This window comes from Phymastichus coffea, unplaced genomic scaffold (genome assembly GCF_024137745.1).
Source record: "Phymastichus coffea isolate CEN01 unplaced genomic scaffold, Cenicafe_Pcof_1.1 PCOF00067, whole genome shotgun sequence".
In the NCBI taxonomy this organism is placed as follows: domain Eukaryota; kingdom Metazoa; phylum Arthropoda; class Insecta; order Hymenoptera; family Eulophidae; genus Phymastichus; species Phymastichus coffea.
In genome coordinates, this window is record NW_026706878.1 from 10,294 (window position 1) to 19,167 (window position 8,874).

Genomic DNA, 8,874 nt, shown 5'->3' on the forward strand with positions numbered 1-8,874 from the left:
AATTTACAAAATTTTTTATTTCGCGCTGTACGAAGTCGTACCACGGAGAATTTACTCCCGTCATAGATTGAGAAAGCAAACATAATAGCTGAGTGGTATTATAATTACTCGCCTGTAAATAACGTTTAAGATCATTTAGATATTTCACCGGACGATATTTATAACTTTCATCGGAAACTGGACACGTTAAAGCTGGTTGCTTAATTTAGCATCAGTAGGAGTTGGTCATCATAGAAATCCGTGCTATAATAGTTTTCTCACCCCTCAAAAAATAAATAAATAAATAAATAACGTTAAACGCCGAAATAAAAAATTCGCAAGCACATCCATCAAATTCGGATGATTATAGAATTAATGGTTGTAACGATTCACCCGGTAGTAGCATTGTCTATACTATTTGAGAATTTGAAGAAGTGACGATTCCATTTCCGCCGTGGAAAATTCAAATCATTCTTATGATGATATAATGATCAGGACTCTTGATGAGTTGAAAAATATATTTATGATTTATGGTATGGTAGCAGTTATAGAGATTTATTCCATATTTAAAAGTATTCTGTTCGAAAAATGTGAGAAACATTCCACACTACGTTCGACGTACCTAAAATCAATATTTTTACCTTTAGCCAGTAATTATATTTTTTTTTATTCTGAAGAAGGTCTACTCGATTTAGTTTGTTTAGATCATATATCTACTCATTATTTTGTTAGAAAAATTTATAATTTATTGTTACAAAAATAAAATCTTCAAAATAAAATGGATGCCAGAAATGAAAAGTTACTGTATTGTCCAGTGTATAAGACGCACCTTTTTACCGTCAAAGCTGACTCCAAAATCAGTCTGCGTCTCATACACCGAATGTAAGATTTGATTACGTTACGAATATATGTAGAAAACAGTAACTAAAGTGAAAAGTAGTACCTAATTAAAACGTGCGCTTGAATAGTAGCAATTAGACACTCATTACCTATGAATATCTTTCAAAACTAGAAAACTAGCAGATGACAAAGAGCGATTGCTTTTTTAATAGGTAAGTTTTTTTATTATATATATATTTCCTGTCAAGTATACAATCAATTATTTACTTCACCCGCCATCATATAATACTTCCCCTTTAAATTAAATGGTCTATTAACGTATATGGTTTCTTTCTCGGTATCAAATTGTCCGACGTTCATCTGGTTGTCCGTTTTCGTAGTATTGGTCGTTCTTCTTTCTTCATCATATTTCGTCCCTTTCCATTACTTTGATTCCTTTTCACCTACTTTATTTCTTCCTCTTGCTTTATTCTCTGATTCCTAGGTCGTCTGCCTCTGCTAACCTCCTACCATCCCCCCGCCACCTCCACTCGCTTTCCATTTGCTCCAATTTTCTTATTATTCTCCATTAGCTTCTGAAAGGCCCTCGGGCATATTGACATGTTCCTTTCTCCAACTTCCTTTCCAACATCCTTCCTAATTTTCTGATCAGCTCTTTTCCTCTACTGTTTTTCCTCCAATTATCAACTTCCTTTATTCACTCCTTTTTAATATTTTTCCTCGCAGTCTCATAGATCCAAATGTGCTGTAGGTTTTCTTACTCTTTGCCACAGACGGTGCATTCTTGCTCGATGAAGCCTTTGTTATCCTCCTTTCGTTTGCTGCCACACTTTATTCTTGCCCATTTTTCTTTTAGGTAACCTTCCGCTTCTCTTTCCTTCCAATATTTCTCCCTCCCTATACTAGTTTTCCATCTCTTATGGATGTTTCCAATAACTTGACTTGCCTATCTTGCTCCATCTTGTTTGAATATCTTGTTCCATTCTTGTTTTCAATATTTTTCTCGCTAACTCCTGTAGTTTCTCTTTTTCAATTCCTTTCCGCATGAGCTCCTTCAAGTTCCCTGTTTCTTGCTTTTGTAGGCAATTCTAACCACTCCTTTCCCCATGTTGTTGGGTTGTTGTTCAACATTTCTCTTATTATTTCTCTTAGACATATTTTTGGTAGTTTATTATCCTCCATCTCCGATATCTCACCTGTAAAATTCATCGCTCTTTTTAACGTTTTTAGGTAGAAGCCTTTTACTCCTGCCTTTATCTTTCATATATAATCCGGGATATTCCTGTTAACTTCCAGTATCATCTTGACTATTTTCACTTGCATTCTTTTCAGTTTCTTTTGTCTCGACCATCCCCATATCTCCGACCCATATAAGCAACCCGCTTTTCCCATTGAATTTAACCCATTACCGCCCAAACGGACGTTTTTTTTTATACATTTTTCAACGATTTTATTTAATATGAAATCGGTTGCAAAAAAAATTGGGAATAGTCGTAGTCGACGTAAAATTGTCCGCTCTTTCGATTAGCGCAGCCAGAATTTTGAAGAAATGATTATTAAAAAAGTTATGATTGTTTATTTAACAAAAAACATGAAATTTCGAACAATAAAAGTTTTTAATTATTTATTTTCACATCGAAAATGTTTGTAGATTTATCTAATTTGTGAATTTTTTACGTCCATGGATCCCTACTTCTAAAATGTAGGGGTAGAAAATTTTTTTTTCCATGATGGCGGACCCAAAATGGCGGCCAGAAGCCAAAATTTTTTTGTTCGTTTAGATATATGTGCATAAACTTAGTTGTAATGCTGTAAAATTTATGAAAGTTGCATTATGGAGATTTTTTGAGTTGCTGATATTGAATCTGTTATCAGATCTTGAAAATTCAAGATGGCGGATCTAATATGGCGGCTGAAAATTTTCGAAATTATTCAATTTTTATGTAAAAAAAAAACAGGTAAGCAGTGATTTTTTATTTGCTGAGCATAAATAATTTATTTGTTGTTGATAAATTGAATGTAGACCGTTCTGTATGAAAAAAAGTTTCAAAATATGTTTAATTTTTATAAACTATGTTAAATATCTCTGTTTGATGTTATCAATTTTTGTGTAATCTTATTTTATAATATTATTTATAATCTTCTAGACTATCTTAGAGTATTATTCTATGATTAAAAATAATACACATTAATAATAAAGTTCTGAAATTTGAAATTTTATTTAGAATATATATTACCGATTATTTTCATATGTTAGACCATAATGATAAATGAGAAAGAAAATTTGATTCTGATATCAAAATTTAGTTTTTGATGATTTTTGTAGTTCTTCACTAAAAGCTTTTATTTATATAAGTGATAAAATTTTAAACACAATCTTTCAATATTTTTTGCAATAATAAAATAATTAATAATTAGAGATTACAATATTCTTTTGTCAAACATACGTTTTTTTAAAAAATGTCTAATCGTCGTAAGTCGAAACGCCAAAAACGAGCTCTTCATGATCTTGAATTCGAGGAGTATGAAAATAGGGGGTATAATGCAATCTATGTTCCAGATGTAAATGATTCTGAAGATTCTTATTGTGAATAAAATTCTGAATCTGATAATGAATTAGACTTTCGACCTAAATCTCATTGTCCCATTAATGACATATCTAAAGTTTCATATCGTAAAGTATTAGATAATTACTCAGAAAATCAATCAAAGCTGGAACCAGATTATGAATATGAATGGGTTGATGGGGAATTCAAGTATAATCAAGGTCTTGAAAATAATATTCTGCTTTCTGATCATCAAAAGAAGATGATACATAATTCTTCTTTGGTGCAATTGTTTGAACTTTTTTCTCTCAAGAGATAAAAAAATATATTATTGAAAGTACAAATATAAATGGTTATCCTCTCACAGAAAATGAATTTGATGTATTTTTAGGAATAATAATGTTATCAACTTTCAATAAAAGGAAATCAGAAAGGGATTATTGGTCTACGGATCCACTTCTTACATGTGAACCTGCAGCTTCAGCAATGAGCCGTAATAAATTTCTAAAAATCAAATCAAAATTAAAATTGAATAAACCTGATAAAAATGATAATGATAAAGCATGGAGAGTTCGAAAGGTTCTTGAAATGTTCAGAAAAAATTTGTAAATGCGCTTTGGGAAGTCGCGTGGTAATGCTAATGATCCAAAAACTACTTACAATGATTGTACCTAAAAAATTATTGCAATATTATCTATATTTTGATAATTTTTTTTCTAATCCTGATTTATTAGTTCACTTGAAAACGTAGGCATAAAAGCAACAGGTACGGTAAGGACTAATAGAGTAAACGTAAAAAATACCACAGATAAAAAATCTAAGAAAGGAACTTCTTCTGTCCATCACGATAAAAATAGTGGGCTAAATTTTATTACGGTCATGGATTCAAAACCCGTATCAGTGCTTTCAACGGCTGCAGAAGTTACTCCTTTATGTCAAGTAGAAAGATTTTCTTTTGATGAGATGAAAAGAGTAGGTGTGCTATTTCCTTATGCGTTCAAGCTATATAATTTATTTATGGGTGGGGTTGGCTTGCATGATTTACATTGCAGTAATTTGATGTCATTTATCAGAGCCAAAAAATGAACGTGGCCTATGTTTTTACGATTTATTCAATCATCCATAGCTAACGCAACTGTTCTTCGAAATCTAGTACATGAAAAACAAATAGGTACAAAAGATATTGCTTTGGAACTTGCCAGATACTACCTTGCAAAGTCAAATGTAAATAAATCACATAAATCTGTCACAGTAAAGTCAAAGAAAAACTGAAAATTTTTAAAAATGTGCGACGAGAACTCAAAGAATGTGTGAAAGCTGCAATGTTTATTCCTGTTCTGCTTGCTTCCAAACTTTACATAAGTAAATAAAAAGAAAAAATATATACGCGTATCTATTATATATTTATTTATTCTAGTTATAAATAGTGAATTCAATAAAAACAAATAAAAAAAAGAAAAAAAAAGAAAATAAAGAAAAAACAAAAGGAAACAAAAAAAAAAGATATAAAGAAAAAAAGGAAAAAAAAACAACAAAAAAAAGAAATAAAAAAAAAAAAAAAAGAAAAAAAAGAAAAAAAAGAAAAAAAAGAAAAAAAAGAGGTTCTCTATTATTCCTTTACCTCCACGTGGTGAGAGCTGGGAAACGTGATTTCACGGCTAAAATACGGATTTACAAAAATTATCGAAACATTATTGATCAAATAACAAGTATATCTAATAAGCGACCTAAAAAATCTTAATAATTTTTTGCCGCCATATTAGATTGTCAATCTTCAAATTTTGAAGTCTAATAACAAATTAGTAATGAAAAAATAAAAAAAAACCTCTGCAGACTAATTTTTATGAAAATCGATGAATTTTGAGGATTTTTGGCCGCCATATTAGATCCGCCATCTTAAATTTTCAAGATGATAACAGATTCAATATCAGCAACTCAAAAAACCTCCATAATGCAACTTTCATAAATTTTAGAGCATTACAACTAAGTTTATGCACATACCGGGTGTCCACAACCACCCGTCCACCCCTTTTATTTCTTTAGCAACACGTTTTTAGGAAATATGATATATACGAAAGTTTTAGCAAATCAATCAAGGATTTTAGCGGTGTCCTTTAGTTTGACCTTGAAGTTGATTTTCAAGGTCATTTCAAGGTCAAATTTCGTTTTTTAAATAGGAACCCCTATTTTTTATACTGGATTCTGAAAGAACACGAAATTTTGAGTAAAAAGTGTTTTTAGTATTTTTTTTATTAGACGCATATTTAGCGAGAAAAAAATTCAGTGATACCGGTGTCCATACCATCCGTCTAATTCTTCTAAAATCTAGGTAGAATACCTATTCAGCGAATAGTAAAATTCGAAGTCTTGTGCTAGTAAGTGCATTGTGCCTATTGATTGGTGATGCTTTTAACATTCACTTCCGGCCGAAAGTAGCCTACTGGGACAGGAAGTCAGTTTTTTTTAAATGGTGTAGTACTTTTTTATCGTGGATTTTGATTTTACATCGATTCCACATAAAAAAATATCTAGGTATGAAACTTTTGTTTAAAAATCTTTATTGTAAAAATGTACCACCTAGTAGTAATTATAAATAAAAGAAAATGAAAATTTTCTTTTTAAATTCGAGTAGTCAAAATGCAATGTTCGGTACGAATACTATGCAAAATTAAGTTTACTTTGTCAGAGGTGATTTCGTAATTAAACCCGACGTTGGAAATTATCTATCATTAAAGAAATAAATTATAAATTCATCATTTTCAGAGGTAAGTTTTAACTCGGAAAGAATTTGAACCATTTTATTGCGTTTCTCTTACTAAATGACAAATTAGATTTATTTTCTTTTCAAATAGGTACCTATGGTGTATTCCAAAGAAGAAGCGCACGACATGTTGCAAGTTTTATTTGAAGCTGGGTCATTCCTTGCTGCTGAAAGGTTGTGGCAAGAGCGTTACCCCAACAGATTTCCTCATTCTCGTAAAGTATTTTCGCGTCTATCTAGAAGAATCAAGAATGAAGGACTTGTCCAACCTCATCACAATAAGGGAAGGAAAATTCGCCGACGAATTAGAGATGAACGGTCTGTGGATATCGTGGCATCAGCAATCATTGAGCCAAATGATTCTGTAAGGCGCCGGGAACGTGATTCTGGTATAAGCAAATCCACTATCAGTGTTATTCTTCGGAGCAATAAATTTCATCCCTACAAAATGGAATTACATCAAGATCTGAATAATGTTGATATTGAACAACGTCTTGCATTCTGCAACTGGGCGAGTGGCCAAAGAGAAAATTTTCATCGAATCGTACTCTTTTCGGATGAATGTACTTTCAAAAGTGATGGTGAAGTTAATACGCAGAATTTTCGTTATTGGGCAGCGCAAAATCCGCACTGGCTGAGAATGGAAGACCACCAACGGGTTTGGAAAGTTAATGTATGGTGCGGCATTATCGATAACCAAATCATAGGCCCAATTTTTTTCGAAGGAAACCTTAATAGCTTTAGATATCTCCATCTTGTAGAAAGAGAATTAGCCCCTTTATTAGAAAATGTTAATCTTGAGATACGTCGTGACATGTGGTTCCAGCAAGATGCATGTCCTTCGCACACTGCGCTTATCATTCGAAGAGCTTTGAATCGTTTATTTCCGAATAAGTGGATTGGAAAGTACGGTCCTGTCAATTATCCACCTCGATCCCCGGACCTTTCAGTATTAGATTATTATTTATGGGGAAGAGTAAAAGATTTAGTTTACCGTGAGCGTCCAACTACGCGAATCACAGAATTATTCGCAGTGATTATTCGCAGAATCACAGAAGCAATCCGCTCGCTTGAAGTAGCAGAAATTAGAAGAGCTGTTGATAATTTTGAAGCTAGAGTGCAGGCATGCATTTTGCAAGGTGGAGCGCATTTCGAACACTAAAATAAATAACCCAATAAAAAAAAAGTTTATTTAGGGAAACAAGAATGGACATTATTTATGTTTTCATAAAAAAGCTAGTTTATTATGTTTATTCAGATTACAGTTTATTTATTTGATTTGTTATAAAAATAAAAATTTTTTATAAAATAAATTATAAAAATAAAATAAAAATAAAAATAAACCAATGGCAAGATTCTTTCTGAATTTTTTTCTCGCTAAATATGCGTCTAATAAAAAAAATACTGGAAACACTTTTTACTCAAAATTTCGTGTTCTTTCAGAATCCAGTATAAAAAATAGGGGTTCCTATTTAAAAAACGAAATTTGACCTTGAAATGACCTTGAAAATCAACTTCAAGGTCAAACTAAAGGACACCGCTAAAATCCTTGATTGATTTGCTAAAACTTTCGTATATATCATATTTCCTAAAAACGTGTTGCTAAAGAAATAAAAGGGGTGGACGGGTGGTTGTGGACACCCGGTATATCTAAACGAACAAAAGAAATTTGGCTTCTGGCCGCCATTTTGGGTCCGCCATCTTGGAAAAAAAAATTTTCTACCCCCACATTTTAAAGGTAGGGATCCATGGACGCAAAAAATTCACAAATTAGATAAATCCACAAACATTTTCGATGTGAAAATAAATAATTAAAAACTTTTACCGTTCGAAATTTCATGTTTTTTGTTAAAATAAACAATCATAACTTTTTTAATAATCATTTCTTCAAAATTCTGGCTGCACCAATCGAAAGAGCGGACAATTTTACGTCGACTACGACTATTCCCAATTTTTTTTGCAACTGATTTCATATTAAATAAAATTGTTGAAAAATGTATAAAAAAACGTCCGTTTGGGCGGTAATGGGTTAATATTAAGTCTTCCGTCTAGAACATTGTCTTGCTCTCTTCGTTAGGTCCCAAGTACTATTTACTACCCTCTGTGCCTTTTGTTTCATTTTTCTTATGTGCATTCCATAGCCGCCCCCCCCCCCCTCGATGCAAACCAGAAGACTAAATACTTATATTCATTCACTACCTCTAGCCTTTCTTCTCCATAATTTCATTCAGCTTTCCTCTTTAGCCTTCTTTTTCTCCTTACCACCATCATCTTTGTCTTCTTTACGTTTAGTTCTATGCCATTCCTCTTGTTATATCTTTGCATACTATCTAGCATCTCCTGTAGACCTTTCTGTGTATCCGCTAACAGTACTATATCGTCGGAAAACTGTAAATCGTAAACTTTCTGACCTCCTATGACTGAGCCTCTTTCTTTTTTTGCAACTACATCTTGTATATATCGTTTAAGTAAATGTTAAAGAGTGTCGGACTTAAAGGACAGCCTTGCTTTACCTCTCTCTCTCTTCTGAATTCTCCTGATATTTCCTTATCCATTATCACTTTACATGTTGTCTCTCTGTATATTTTTCTGATTATTCTCAGCATTCTTCCAGTGACTCTTCTAGTTTTCTTGCTAAGATTTCTCTGTCCACCGTGTCAAAGGCTCTCTTAAAATCGATGAAGGTTAGGAATACGCTTCCTCCTTCTCTCTTAACTTTGTTCCCTATAATGCTGGTTAGCGTGATTA